Source organism: Macaca nemestrina, chromosome 12 (assembly GCF_043159975.1).
Source record: "Macaca nemestrina isolate mMacNem1 chromosome 12, mMacNem.hap1, whole genome shotgun sequence".
NCBI classification, from domain to species: Eukaryota; Metazoa; Chordata; class Mammalia; order Primates; family Cercopithecidae; genus Macaca; species Macaca nemestrina.
The window spans coordinates 21939060-21955302 of record NC_092136.1 but is presented as its reverse complement, the minus strand read 5'-3'; the positions used below and the strand labels follow the sequence as shown (position 1 = coordinate 21955302).

General features: G+C 38.4%; 1 protein-coding gene across 2 annotated transcripts in view; it reads left to right on the top strand.

Annotated features, from left to right (window-relative positions):
* Positions 1–16243, top strand: part of LOC105471607 (hydroxysteroid 17-beta dehydrogenase 12) — a 168668-nt gene that overhangs the window by 20484 nt on the left and 131941 nt on the right. The window lies entirely within an intron of this gene.

Here is a 16243-nt window from a genome sequence, read left to right as displayed (position 1 = left end):
CCCAGTCCCCCACTACCCTTCCTAGCCTCTAGTAACCATCCTTCTGCTGTCTGTCCATGAGTTCAATTGTTTTGAGTTTTAGAGCCCACAAGTAAGAGAACACACAATGTTTGTCTTATATGCCTGGCTTATTTCACTTAATATATGATCTCCAGTTCCATCCATGTTGTTGTGAATGACTGGATCTCATTATTTTTTATGGCTGAATAGAACTCCATTGTGTACATGTACCACATTTTCTTTATCCATTCATCTGTTGATGGACACTTAGGTTGCTACCAAATCTTAGCTATTGTAAACAGTGCTGCAGCAAACATAAGAGTGCAGATATCTCTTAGATATATTGATTTCCTTTATTTTGAGTGTATACCTGGCAGTGGGATTGCTGGATCAAATGGTAGCTCAATTTTTAATTTTTTGAGAAAGCTCCAAACTGTTCTCCATAGTGGTTGTACTAATTTACATTCCCACCAACAGTATACAAGGGTTTCCTTTTCTCCACATCTTTGCCAGCATTTGTTATTGCCTGTCTTTTGGATATATGCCATTTTAACTGAGGTGAGATAATATCTCATTGTAGTTTTGATTTGCATTTCTCTGATGATCAGTGATGTTGAGCACCTTTTCATATGCCTGTTTGACATTTGTCTGTCCTTTGAGAAATGTCTGTACACATATTCTGCCCATTTTTGATTGGATTATTAGATTTTTTCCTGTAGAGTTGTTTAGGCTCCTTATATATTCTGATTATTAATCCCTTGTCAGATGGGTAGTTTGCAAATATTTTCTCCCATTCTGTGGGTTGTCTCTTCACTTTGATTGTATTTGATTCTGCTTACAAAGCAGAAGCTTTTTAAGTTGATGTGATCCCATTTGTCCATTTTTGCTTTGGTTGTCTGTGCTTGTAGGGTATTGCTCAAGAAATTTTTGCCCAGATTTATGTCCTTGAGATTTACTCTAATGTTTTCTTGTGGTAGTTTCATAGTTTGAGGTCTTAGATTTAAGTCTTTAATCCATTTTGATGTGATTTTTGCATATGGCAAGAGATAGGGGGTCTGGTTTTCATTTTTCTACATATAGGTATCCAGTTTTCCTAGCACCATTTATTCAAGAGACTGTCCTCAGTATATATTCTTGGCACCTTTGTTGAAAATGAGTTCACTGTAGATGTGTGGATTTGTTTCTGGGTTCTCCATTGTGTTGCATTGGTCACTGTGTCTGCTTTTATGCCCATACCATGCTGTTTTAGTTGTTATAGCTCTATAGTATAATTTGATGTCAGGTAATGTGATTCTTCCAGTTTTGTCCTTTTTGCTTAGGATAGCTTTGGCTGTTCTGGCTCTTTTGTGGTTCTGTATAAATTTTAGGATTGTTTTTTCTATTTCTGTGAAGAACATTATTGGTATTTCGATAGGGATTACATTGAATCGGTAGATTGCTTTGGGTAGTATGGACATTTTAACAATATCAATTCTTCCAATCCATGAACATGGAATATCTTCCAATTTTTTGGTGTCCTCTTTAATTTCTTTCATCAGTGTTTTATAGTTTTTATTACAGAGATCTTTCACTTCTTTGGTTATTTCCTAGGCATTTAATTTCATGGGTGGCTATTATAAAGGGGATTACTTTTTAATTTCTTTTCACATTGTTCACTGTTGGCATATAGAAATGCTACTTATTTTCGTATGTTGATTTTGTATCTGCAACTTTACTGAATTTGTCTATCGGTTCTAATATTAATAGTTTTCTCATGGAGTCCTTTGGTTTTTCCAAATGTAAGATTACATCATCTCCAAATAAGGACAATTTGACTTCTTCCTTTCCAACTTGGATGTCCTTTATATATTTTTCTAGTCCAACTGCTCTAGCTAGGACTTCCAGTACTATGTTGAATAACAGTGGTGAAAGTCAGCATCTTTATCATGTTCCAGATCTTAGAGGAAAGGTTTTCAGTTTTTCCCCATTCAGTATAATGCTGGCTTAGGGGCTGTTGAGGTATGTTCCTGCTATACCCAGTTTTTTGAAGGTTTTTTATCATGAAGTGATATTTAATTTTATAAAATGCTTTTTCAGCATTAACTGAAAGGAATATGTGGTTTTTATCCTTTATTCTGTTGATATGATGTATCACATTCATTGATTTGTGTGTGTTGAACCATCCTTGCATCCCAGGGATAAATCCCACTTGGTCATGATGGATCTTTCTAATGCAAGCTTGTCCGATCTGCGGCCCATGGGCCACATGTGGCCCAGGATGGCTTTGAATGTGGCCCAACACAAATTTGTAAACTTTCTAAAACATGAGGTTTTTTTGCATTTCTTTTTTTTTTTTTTTTTTTTTAGCTCATCAGCTATTGTTAATGTTAGTGTATTTTATGTGTGGCCCAAGATAATTCTTCTCCTTCCAATTTGGCCCAGGGAAGCCAAAAGATTGAACACCCTTGTTCTAATGTATCATTGAATTCTGTTTGCTAGTATTTTGTAGAGAATTTTTGCATCAGTATTCATCAGAGATAATTGCCTGTAGCTGCCGCCTTCTTCTTCTTCTTCTTCTTCTTCTTCTTCTTCTTCTTCTTCTTCTTCTTCTTCTTCTTCTTCTTCTCCTTCTCCTTCTCCTTCTCCTTCTCCTTCTCCTTCTCCTTCTCCTCCTTCCTCCTTCCTCCTTCCTCCTTCCTCCTTCCTCCTTCCTCCTTCTCCTTCTCCTTCTCCTTCTCCTTCTCCTTCTTTTTGATGTGCCTTTGTCTAGTTTTGATATCAGAGTAATACTGGCCTCATAGAAAGAGTTTGGAAGTATTCCCTCCTCTTCTATTTTTCAGAATAGTTTGAGAAGGATTGGTATTATGTCATCTTTAAATATTTCTAATAGTAGAAATAGAATTTAACTTCTTTAAATATTCTAATAGTAGAATTCAGTAGTGAACCCATCCAATCCTGGGCTTTTCTTTAGTGGGAGACTTTTTATTACAGCTTCTGTCTCATTTCTTGTTATAGGTCTGTTTAGGTTTTGGATTTCTTTCTGGTTCTATGTTGGTAGGTTGTATGTGTCTAGGAATTTGTCCATTTCTTCTAGATCTTCCAATTTATTGGCATCTAGTTACTCATTGTAGCCACTTATGATTTTTAGAATTTCTGCAGTATCATTTGTAATGTTTCCTTTATCATTTTTTATTTATTTGTATCTTTCTCTGTTTTTCTTAGTCTGGCTAAAGGTTTATCAGTTTTAACTTAAAAAAAAAACAAAACTTTTTGTTTCATTGATCTTTTGTATTTTTTTTTTTCCATTTCATTTATTTCTGCTCTGATCTTTATTATTTCTTTTCTTCTACTAATTTTGGGTTTGGTTTGCTCTTGCTTTTCTAGTTCTTTAAGATGCATTGTTAGATGGTTTATTTGAAGTTTTTCTTCATTTTTGATGTAGGCACAAAGTCCTTGGGCAAAGAGATGCATTTGGAATGTGCTCCACAGTGGTATGGTCAGAGGAGATATGGGCAAGGCACTGCTAGCTTAGCTGTAATTCCCATCGCAATATTTGCCTTAGATTTCATTTTCTTTAAGCAAAGCAACAAAGTAAGCCTGATGAAAAGGTAGAAAAGCACTTAATTCCAGGAGATAATTTTTAAAATATAGTAGATTAGAGGTATAAATTGATGTAGTTGATATGTACTTTCTTTGTGAGTAAAGTTTCTGCAACCTCTTAGGGTAGTTGATGGATTAGCTTGTTTTAGGTATTTTCAGTAAATACAAATGACTGCTGACTAAATACTGAACGAACCTTGTAGGTTTGTGTTTGTGTTAAAGTATGAATTAATCTCTTCTTGTTTCTAATTTAATTCTGATCTACTGAATGAGAGATGATTTCTGCATGGTCTCCTCAGCACAGAGTGACTACAACACTTGGGGAAGATGTGGCAAATTTAGTTGGTTGCTAGTTGGCAGAATCCCACATTTGTATAGGTACCGTATAATCATATACTTCAGGAAAAGTTGACCAATCTTGATTAGTTTAAGCTTATTTTGGTGATTTCTTTCCTCTTGCTAGTGGTTGGTTTAGGAGCATGCATATGGCAGTTCTGGACAATGAGATGTGAGAGGAGATTTGCTGGAGGGAGAGATTCTGAGAAGACTTTCCCAGCCTTAAGAAGAGGCAGAAGAATACAAAATTAGCTGGGCGTGGTGGCACATGCCTGTAACCCCAGCTACTAGGGAGACTGAGGCAGGAGAATCGCTTGAACCTGGGAGGCGGAGGTGGCGGTGAGCCGAGATTGCGCCATTGCACTCTAGCCTGGCCCACAAGAGCGAAACTCCATCTCCAAAAAAAAAAAAAAAAAGAAGAGGCAGAAGAGAGCGTGTTATTATGTGAGAATGGGATACCTGCAGCCACCTTAAAGATCAGACGGGATAAACTGGGGAAAGAACCAACACCCTGAGATCGCAGAGAAGAAAGTTGGAAAGCTTCTGGGACCTTGATGCTATTCCTGACCCACTCAGTTTGCCCACTCTGGAAGTGCCTGTTTCCTGTTATTTTGTTTCCTGTTATTTTGAGATAAAAAATTCCTTTTTGTTTTTCTTTTTTTTGAGACAGAGTTTCGCTCTGTCGCCGAGGCTGGAGTGTAGTGGTGCGGTCTTGGCTCACTGCAAGCTCCGCCTCCCGGGTTCATGCCATTCTCCTGCCTCAGCCTCCCCAGTAGCTGGGACTACAGGCGCTCGCCACCACGTCTGGCTAATTTTTTGTATTTTTAGTAGAGATGGGGTTTCACCGTGTTAGTCAGGATAGTCTCCATCTCCTGAACTCATGATCCACCCGCCTCGGCCTCCCAAAGTGCTGGGATTACAGGCATGAGGCACTGTGCCCAGCCAAAAATTCCATTTTTTTTTAAGGGTATTTCTGTTAGTTTCAGCTGAAAGCATCCTAAGCTACAGATTCAACAGAAAAGGAGGGAAATTTTCTTGTTTCAAATGAAATTTTATAATTGATTTAAAGTCCTGTAGGTTTTGGGTGAACCTAATTTATTGCTATTCATTTGAATACAGAAACAGATGAAAGGACAAGACTTTTGTATGGGATATGGTCGCAAGTCTCACTGAATAAATAAAGTCTCATTCCTGATTATGCTTGTTATTGAGTTCTTGTCCATATCAGGTCGTTAAATTATTTTAGTGCCCAGGTGTATAGTTTATAAAACCAAAGAGTAGAGGTATGTGGGAATTGTCTGATTGCCATTATTCTTTGAGAACTATTAACAAGTGATTCAGGAATATTGGCTTTTTAATTAACTTGAAGTAAGTTTCTTAGGATGCTCTGCTTTTAGTTACTCTGAATATTTTTAGCAAGTACCTGGTAATCTGGGGGACTGTGGCCCAAAGTAGTTCAATTGAATTTGAAAAGGATCAGGACTGGCTATGAAGTGAGGCTGAGTGGGTACTTGTATATGGGGATACATTACTTTCCTTTGTGCATATTTCTCTCTAATTACGTTCCAAAGCCGATAAGAAGTCAATTGTATTCATTATCCTGGGGGTATCATCTTAACTCTGCCATTTTTTCCATATTAATGTGTTAAATATAAAGGTTGTGAAATCCATTTCAGATGCTCCTGGTTTGGGAAGTATAAGGTTACAGATTCAATGGCATTTAAATTTCTTTCCCTTTCTCTCTCTCTTTTTTTTTTTTGAGATAGGGTCTTGCTCTGTCACCCAGGCTGGAATGCAGTGGCATGCTCACTGCAGTCTTGACCTCCCCGGCTCAAATAATCCTTCCCACCTCTGCCTTTCTAGTAGCTGGAACTGCAGGTGTATGTTAATTTTTGTATTTTTTGTAGAGACAGGGTTTCGCTGTATTGCCCAGGCTGGTAGATTTCTTTATTTTTAAAATAGAAATGGTGGGGAAATGTACCATCCGGGTCACTGAAAAGCTGGAGCAAAGATGTTTGGAACTCAGGGACATGGACTCTACTTTGCATCCCTGGTGGGGTGGGGCTATGTCCTTACTGATGTAGACTTTAAGAACCAGGAGAGCCTCGTGTGTGTGTATAAATATGGCTTTAAAAAAGAAGATAGAGATTGTTTATCTTTAATAGCAGTAATATAAGGCCCAAGTCTAAAAGGACTCTAGGATAATAAGAAATGAATCCTCAGGCTGGCGTGGTGGCTCATGCCTGTAATCTCAGCACTTTGGGAGGCCGAAGTGGGCAGATCACTTGAGATCAGGAGTTAGAGACCAGCCTGGCCAAGATGGTGAAACCCCGTCTCTATTAAAAATACAAAAATTAGCCGTCATGAGGACACACGCTTGTAATCCCAGCTACTCGGGAGGCTGAGGTAGAAGGATTGCTTGAACTTGGGAGGTGGGGGCTGCAGTGAGCCAAGATCACACCACTGCACTCCAGCCTGGGCAACAAAGTGAGACTCTGTATCAAAACAGAAAAAAAAGACCTCAGTCTGTGTGAAGGGGTGTGTGTGTGTGTGTGTGTGTGTGTGTGTGTGTTGTAGGGGGTGGGTGTGCATTCTTTTCCTGCCTTCTAGTTTTATAGGAGAAACACTCACTGGGTCTTGGAAAGACAACTTTTCCTATATTTAAGGTACAGTATTATGCTGACTAGTAAAAGAATCTTGATTCTTTGATAATGGGCCAAAGTCAAGTACAAGAAGAATAGGAAAGCTATTATTACAGGTTTTAATTTTGAAAGTTTTATGCCTCTTTTCCTATTTTTTTGTTATATTTTTATATTACTATCACTTCTGCCCCTTATTTGGTACTGATGCCTCATATCAAGGATATGACATATACCATAGATATATCATCAAGAGTAAGATATAACATCAGGGAAGTTATATCATCTGTTCTTAGGTTCTCTCTATACTCCCATAGTTATTTTATTTAACTGATTCAATAAATTAATTGATCACCATTGGTATGTCAGACACTTTGTCATGCCTAGGGGCATAGCAGTGAACAAAATGGGCAAAGTCTGCTCTTATGGAGCTTGCATTTTAATGAGGAAAGATGGACAATAAGCAGACATTTGGTAAGTTTGGTGGTGAAATGTACTAGGAAGAAAAATAAAGTAGATGATAGAATAATAGAGGAGGATGGAGAGGAAGTGTATATCCCTGCTTCTTTACATAGGATGATGGTTAGGGAAGATTTTCTCATTAAGTTGACATTTAGACTGAGACTTGAATGGAATTTCTTTACTCCACTCCAACCATACTGACCTCCTTGCCATTCCTTGTGTATTTACAGCACAAACTTTGTCTAATTTATCCCTTTGCCTAGAATTCTCTTCTGAGAGATAGTCACAATTTAAATAAGCAGGGAAAAGGATTGGGAGTTATCAGTTGTGTTACCAGGCAAATGGAATTCCCTCTTCTCTTAGAAGTGCAGAGGTTGGGTCTGGCAGCCATTGAATTGTGTAGAATTATGGTTTCTTTAGTGAATCACTTCTCAAATAACATGCATACTTTGTTTAAATATACATGATGTTTAGGATAATTTTTTTGGAAGACTTAATCTCACCTGTTATTTTTGCCCCATTTGTTACTTTACAAAAATTAACGTGGATTATCTAACAAAAAACTAAGTTGTCTTGGTCAGTTTGGGCTGCTATGACACAATACTATAGACTAGATGGCTAAAACAAAACAAATTTATTTCTAAAAATTCTGGAGGCTGGGAAGTCCAAGATCAAGGCTTCTGATGTCTGGTGAGGGCATGCTTCCTGGTTTGCAGATGGCTGTCCTTTCATTGTGTCGTCACATGCTTGTGTCTTTTCTTGTATGGGCATTAATCCCATTAATAATTACTTCCCAAAGGCCCCACCCCAGATATCATCACATTGGGGATTTAAACTTCAACATATGAATTTGGGGGGATGCAAACATTCAGTCCCATAGCATAAGTTATAATATTTTGTCAGTTGGCCTAATAAAACATGATATCCTGAGTAACAACATAGAGGTAATCACATTATTTTTAACACAAATAAAAGCTTGGAAAGCTTTTTGGTAAGCTGAAGATGAATAACAGTTTTATTCTAAAGCAATTTTTAAAACAACAGTAGTCTACTGTTTTACACATCTCTCTGAAAACTATACATTTATTGACTTTATCTAGAACGGCAGTAACTATGTATCTCTTTATTAATCTTTCTCCTAAACATACTGAAAATATTTTGCAGTACACCCTCAGGATTGATTAGGTTTATAAAGAAAAGGCAGCTGTGAATGAAATGCTGAATTGCAATCCCCATTGGATCAACTCTAAAATAATTATGCAAAAAATAAGAATAACCCCATTTTTGCTGAACATCTGAATTTTATCATTGCAAAAGAACTGAATGGTTCAATACCACATTCTCATGGAGATGTCTTACTGGGACCACAGTAGCTGGGTGTACTATTGTTGAAAAGGAGAATTTCTATTTGTATGTAGGTTACTCTGTGCCTAAAATGGATCATTTCTACCATTGTATTTTATCTTCCTTGTTTTCTACCTCATCTTTTATTTATACTTCATAGATAGTGATATTTGGAGCATATTTGGCTATTAGCCAATTAGTGATTATCTTTTATAATGGTTTTCAAGGATAACAGAGATAAATTCCGAAATATTACTAAAACATCATTCCCAATAGCAACTATAACCTTTCTTGCCCATGCTTTTTCTGGAACTACACAACAGACCAAATGAGATTTCACCTTTTTTTTTTTTTTTTTTTTAAGCTAACTGTGCCCTCCAGTGGAGAAAACACAGGGCAGTGAAATAGCTCAGGTAAGAAGGAGCAGAAAGGAGAGGATGTAACACAGCCAGGTAAAGTTCAAGCTGTGTAGCTTTTATCTACATAAAAGAAAGAAGTTGTTTTCACCCCTCATAAACAAGCCTTTTTTTTTTTTTTTTTTCCCGAGACAGAGTCTCCCTCTGTCACCCAGGCTGGAGTGCAGTGGTGCAATCTTGGCTCACTGCAACCTCTGCCTCCCAGGTTCAAGTGATTCTTCTGCCTCAGCCTCCCGAGTAGCTGGGATTACAGGCACGTGCCACCACACCCGGCTAAGTTTTGTATTTTTAGTAGAGACGGGGTTTTGCCATGTTGGCCAGGCTGGTTGCAAACTCCTGACCTCAGGTGATCCACCTGCTTTGGCCTCCCAAAGTACTGGGATTACAGGTGTGAGCCACTGTACCTGGCCCATGAGCAAGACTATTATGCATAAGTCCTCTTCTTTATGAGTTTGTTGATGAATCAAAGAAGGATATATTATCAGTTCTCTGACTTAATGTCTTTGATGCAATGCTTTTCAGCCTTTTGTCCCCTCTGGTAGGATGTATTCAGTTTTTGAAACATTAGGCAAGTCTAATAAGATGTGAGTAATTGGATTTTTTTTCTCCCCTAGAATGAACTCAAATAATAACTTTAAATTTTTTAAATTTTTTGAACAGACTAAAGAAAACCTTAAATTAAGTGGATATAAACAAGAAATGTTTTGGTGCTGTTTGTATATTCAAAGCACTCAGAAAACTGTGAATTGACTACGACTCCCCCCTTTTTTGAATAGAAAAGGGAAAGAGTTGGCCTGACCTCTGTGGCTTGGGCTGAACCTGATCTCTTGGTGAACACTGGGCTTCATCAGTGTGAATGGTGACTATGTGTGACTGAGCACCTGAGAGGGTTACAGAGGCACATGTTCAGAACATGGGCTGGTACGTGTGCAACTCTGGGCTGGGGAATGGAGCCAGGGTTAGGGGATGCTAGACTGCCTGTGTTTCTGCCCTTCTAGGGAGGGAGAACTAGATCACTCAGTTGAAGCTAAAATGTTAAAGGAGGCTTGATGGTTTCATGTTGGTGGAAATTGGGAGATACGTTTCCCTAAAAGAATATAGTGGGTGATAGTTGAGAAACAGTAAACAGAGGCTTTCTTTTTCTTAACTCTTACAAAAACCCGAGCCAACTATCCTTACAATGAGTTGTCATTTGAAGTTTCCTACATACTCAAGAAATATGTTTCCTTCTTTATCTTATTTTAATGGAGCATATCTTCTGCAAACCTTTTTACAGTTAGAGTGATTATTAAAATTTAGGCACATTCGGGACAATTAGACATACAAATACTTGACTTATAGGTTTTAAAGCAGGTATCCTTGCATGGTAGACTTTCAAAATGGTAGTATCTTTTACTTGAACCATCTTTTGCAAAATAACATAAATATCTCAGAGACACTGCCAGAGTGAACTCACTTTTAGAAAAAGCAGGATATGTGAACTTTTAGCAATCAATTTTGAAATTCTTGAGGGGAAATGATATGCGATTTAAGTTCCTTAAAAATAATTCATCTATATTTTATTTTTATTTTAAACAATGAATTATTATGTTTTAAGATCTGATTCATTCTGAACTATAACTGACTCTAGAGGGTGCTAATGAGCACTGAAGACTTCCTAAAGATTTATATTGAAGACGATTTTTATTAAAATGAAGTTTCTTTGGGGTTTTAATCTAGTATTTGGAAATGAACCATATTTTGCCCTCGCAAGAGAGCCTAGAGCAAAAATACTTCGTTGTTAGGGTTTTTAATTTTTTTTATTTTTTTTATTTTTTTTATTTGAGACAGTCTTGTTCTGTTGCCCAGACTAGAGTGCAATGGCACGGTCTCAGCTCACTGCAACCTCCACCTCTTGGGTTCAAGTGATTCTCCTGCCTCAGCCTCCCGAATAGGTAGGACTACAGGTGCATGTGCCACCATGCCTGGCTAATTTTTGTATTTTTAGTAGAGATAGGATTTCACTGTGTTGGCTAGGCTGGTCTTGAACTCCTGACCTCAAGTGATCAACCCACCTTAGCCTCCCAAAGTGCTGGGATTACAGGCATGAGCCACCAGACTAGTTGTCATTCTTTTTAAAGTTGATAAATAATTTACCATTGTTCTTAGAAACTCTTTGAAAATTTCATTGAATTTGTGGGATTTCTGTAAACTACCTTTAAATCATGCTTTTGAAAGCTTGTTTAATATTTCAAAAGAAAAGAACCTACTTCATGCATATAAATATAAATCTTAGTACTGGATTAGTGTATCATTTTATAAATTTAGTTACGTTTGCACAGATATTTATTTTATCTTTAGAAAGAAGCTATTCAAAAAGCACATTCTAAAGTTAGGTTTTACAGAACTAACATTCAGGTATTAGAATAATGTATGCTTCCTATATTTTTAGCAGATAGAGTACTTTAAAAACTATAGTGTGTTTTTTTCTTTGTTTGTTTGGTTTTTTTTTTTTTTTTTTTTTTTTTTTTTTTGAGACAGGGTCTTGCTCTGTTGCCCAGGCTGGAGTGCAGTGGTATAATCACGGCTTACTGTAGCATCAACCTCCCAGGCTTAAGTGATTCTCCTACCTCAGCCTCCCAAATAGCTGTGGCTACACATGTGTACTACCACACCTGACTAATTTTTGCATTTTTAGTAGAGCTGGGTTTTTGCCTTGTTGCCCAGGCTGGTCTCAAACTCCTGGGCACAAGTGATTTGTACACCTTAGCCTCCCAAAGTGCTAGGATTACAGGCATGAGCCACCATGCCTGGCTTACAGTGTGATGTATTAATTTGAAGAAAATTTTCAGACTTTTCAAATGGGAAAGCTTTTAGAAAATTGCTGTCTTAACCCAAACTTCAAAGATGGTGATGATAAAGACACACATTGTAAAGCAAGAATAAAATTTGAAGGGTTCCCAGCCCCCTGCAGCCATCTGAATGGACTTCCTCATCAGCAACGGCATTCTAAAATTTAACCTGAAAGACTGACTCAGGCCACGAAGTAGGGGTTGGACATGCCTCATTAAAACCCTCTGGCATTAACATCAACACAGACCTTAAGTCTGATAAGAAACATTTACAATCTATTTTCTCTGAAGTCTGCTGCTTGGAGGCTTCATCTGTATGATAAAACCTTGGTCTTGGCCTGGCTCGGTGGCTCATGCCTCTAATCCCAGTCCTTTGGGAGGCTGAGGCAGGCAGATCACGAGGTCAGGAGCTCGAGACCATCCTGGCCAACACGGTGAAACCCTGTCTCTACCTAAAATACAAAAATTAGCTGGGCGTGGTGGCGTGCACCTGTAGTCCCAGCTACTTGGGAGGCTGAGGCAGGAAAATTGCTTGAACCTGGGAGGCGGAGGTTGCAGTGAGCTGAGATGGTGCCACTGCACTCCAGCCTGGCGACAGAGTGAGACTCCGTCTCAAAAAATAAAAAAAAACAACCAAAAAACCTTGGTCTCCACAACCCCTTATCTTAACCCAGACATTTTTTTCTCTGATAATAACTCTTTCAACCAATTGCCGATCACAATATGTTTAAATCTACCTATGACCTAGAAGCCCCTCCCCCACACTGAGTTGTCCTACCCTTCTAGATATAACCAATGTAAATCTTACATGTACTGATTGGTGTATATGTCTTCCCTAAGATGTATAAAAGCAAGCTGTACCCCAACTATTTTGGGGTACAGCTTCTGAGGCTGTGTCATGGGTGCGTCCTTAACCTTGGCAAAATTAACTTTCTAAATTGACTGAGACCTCTCTCAGATTTTGAGTTCACCGCGTTAACAAATGGTCTGTATTACAGTGAGAAAACTTTGCTAAACAAAGTGAATTATCCTTAATTGGAATATTAGTCATTTCAAAGAATGAATGTTAATGTAAACTTTTACATGATGTCAGCCTTTGAAAAAGTGATGTCTTTCCAGACTACCCCTTTGTTTAATATTTCTTCAGAAATATCACATTGTTTTCATTATTGCAGGCAGAGAATCATATTAGACATCATATTTAAAAAATTATCTCAGTAATTTGATATGAAACCTATGTTTTACTCATTGAAGGCACTGTTATCAAACAGAACTTTTTATGATGATGGAAATATTCTGTATCTACACTGTACAGTTTGGTAGTCACCAGCTATTGAGAGCTTGAAATGTGGCCAGTGTGACTGATGAACTGAATTTTTAATTTTGTTTCATTTTAATTAAAAATTAAATTAATAGCAACATGTATCTAGTGGCTACCATGTTGGACTGCATTGATTTTACATCCTCCTGCTAGGTGATAGATGTATCGGGGATTGAATTATGACTCTGATGGTGCATATGTGTATCTGTTTAGTCCTTTGAACTTTTATAATCCTGCCTGAGGTACTATAACATGCAAGCACCTTGTTTTCAAATAGCCACATTTATGTGAAAAGAAGAGGAATTGTGGCCTGAAAATTAAGTTAAGTTTAGGTTAAACCTGAAACTTAACTTAATTTTAAAAATCCTCTGACTTTTTAACAAACCCATAGATTAAATTGCATTTGCCCTTTGGATGTGTCTCAAACCCTGAAGGTTTTCTTCTGTGCTTTTGAGTTAAAATGCAGATAGCATACAACAGGTGATTGCAAAATGGAGGGACTGATGAAAACAAAACAAGAGCAACCACAAACCAGAACTTATATCTACTGCGTACGAATTTTATTTGAAAGTTGGTATGCTTTTCTGTGTCCTTAAGTATAGCAAGTCTTCCTACTTTGAGGATAAATTTGGGTATTATAAAGAGGCAATTTGTGCTTATGTCTGGTAAATAATGATAAAATACTTGAGTAATGCTTTATAATTTGCCAGGCAGTTGCAGTTTCATCTTCTCCTTGGAATATTAGCCCCATTCTACAGACAAGAGAACGATGATTTAATCAAGGTTTTAAGGCTCATTCATTTCGCAAACACTTATTGATCACTTACTATTGATTACCTTACTATTCATGTAGATTCCTATGTTAGGAATGAAAGAACAGTTCCTCCCCTGGAGGAATTAACAATCTAGTTGGGACAGTTAAACAAAGAAACAATAAATTATACTGTATATGTATGCATATATATATATGCATAGGATGCAGTGGAAGAAGAAAGAGGAACATCTGGCATGGTGGTGAGACCTGAGGGAGTCAGGAGTTTCCCAGGTGAAGGAGGCAGGGGAAGGGTGCCCCAGAAGAGGATATGTCAGGAGTAAAGGTGAGAAAGTGCTAGTGTTCTAAATCAGAATAAATTTAGTACATAGAAGGTACCTGAATATTCAGGTGCACAAAATTTGCTAGTGGTCTTATATCATTTTGACCTTGCTTTTTTTCTAGCTCAGTCTGAAGGAAGGCTGGGCTAAAAAGAGCTCCTGGTACAGTGATAAAGCATCCAAGTAATGATTTCAAGGAGAAAGTTAAGACTAGATTTAGTTATTTGGCAAACACTAACTTACAATATTGATGTGCTAATAAGAAATCATGTTACTTATTAAAGCAGATCCTTAGAGGCCTGTTTTTGTTCCTCTTACTGGAATATCAATTCCATAAGGACTTTAATTCACTGTTTTCCCAGGGCCTAGAACAGTACCTGACATATATTAGAAGCTCAGTAAATATTTGGTGTATGAAGGAATGAATCCTAGGCTGTTATCCTAAAAGTCACTGTGAATGCTTACACCATATTAGAAATGTGTTTTTTAAAAATTCAAGAATTCACACATTTCCATTATTCAGATTAGCCTTTTCTCCAGTGTCTTAGATACATACTGCTATATAACGAGCTATCCTAAAACTTAGTGATTAAAAAAAAATTATTGCTTATGATTTTGTGGATCTGGAGTTTAGGCAGGGCTTATTGGAGACAACCTTTTTCTATTCCACATGGTACTGGCTGGGGTAGAGGGTTCCTGATGGCCTCACCTCCATGTCTGGGGCCTTGATACTAGTTGTTACCTAGGAAGCCTCAGTTTTCTTCCATGTGATCTCTCATTATTCACTAGACTAGGTTGAGCTTCCTTACATGGTACTGAGATTGTTCCAAGGTGAAAACAGAAGTTGTAAGATATCTTAAGCCCTTGATCTGAAAGTCATACACTGTCAGTTCTGCCACATTCTTTTTTTTTTTTTTTTTTTTCCCCGAGACAGAGTCTTGCTCTGTCGTCCAGGCTGGAGTGCAATGGCACCATGTTGGCTCACTGCAACCTCTGCTTCCTGGGTTTAAGCAATTCTCATACCTCAGCCTCCCAAGAAGCTGGGATTATAGGCATGTGCCACCACACCCAGCTCATTTTTGTATTTTAAGTAGAGATGGAATTTCGCCGTGTTGCTCAGGCTGGTCTCAAACTCCTGGCTTCAAGCAATCCGTCCACCTTGGTCTCCCGAAGTGTTGGGATTACAGGCATGAGCCACTGCACCCAGCCAGTTCTACCAAATTATGTTGGTCAAAGCAAGCCACAGGACCAGCTCAGATTTAAGTGGAAGGGAAAATATTCTACCTTTTGATGGGAGAATGTCAAGTTCCTATAGCAAAGTGGCATGAGATAGAAGGTATTGTTGTAGCTATCTTTGGAAATAGTCTGCTACAGTCTGCCCTTTGAACATAACAATTCACATTTCTTCCACATGCAGAATATACCTACGCCTCTCTTAGAAGTCTTATCTCATTATGGCATCGACCTGGAGTCCAGTATCTTTTCATCTAACTAAAGTCCAGATGCGTATGAGATTTCTTAGGCACAGCTGCTCCAGTACAGCTTCTTTAGACGTAGAAATCTGTGAATGAAAAGATAAGTTTCCTGCCTCTGTCTCACATCCCCCATCCAACATACAGTGGTGAGACAGGGGCAAGAAAACTGTAGTAGTCGCTCCCATTTAAAAAGAGGAAGAATTGGAAGCACTGTTCCATAGCAATTTTGAAATTCATCTGGGCACATGTTACTAAGTCTCTTACCCCATGTATCAAAAATATACCTTGAATAGCCTTTTCACAAGATGGCGCCGAAAGCAAAGAAGGAAGCTCCTGCCCTTCATAAAGCCGAAGCCAAAGCGAAGGCTAAGCCAAGAAGGCAGTGTTGAAAGGTGTTCACAGCCACAAAAAAAAAGAAGACCCGCACCCACCTTCCGGCGGCCCCTTCCGGCGGCCCAAGACACACACCTTCCGGTGGCCCAAGACACCGCGACTCCGAAGGCAGCTCACGTGTCTTCGGAAGAGCGCCCCCGGGAGAAACAAGCTTGACCACTCTGCTATCATCAAGTTTCCGCTGACCACTGAGTCTGCCATGGAGAAGATAGACGACGACAACACGCTTGTGTTCATTGTGGATGTTAAAGCCAACAAGCACCAGATCAAACAGGCTGTGAAGAAGCTCTATGACATGGATGTGGCCAAGGTCAACACCCTGATTCAGCCTGATGGAGAGAAGGTGGCATATGTT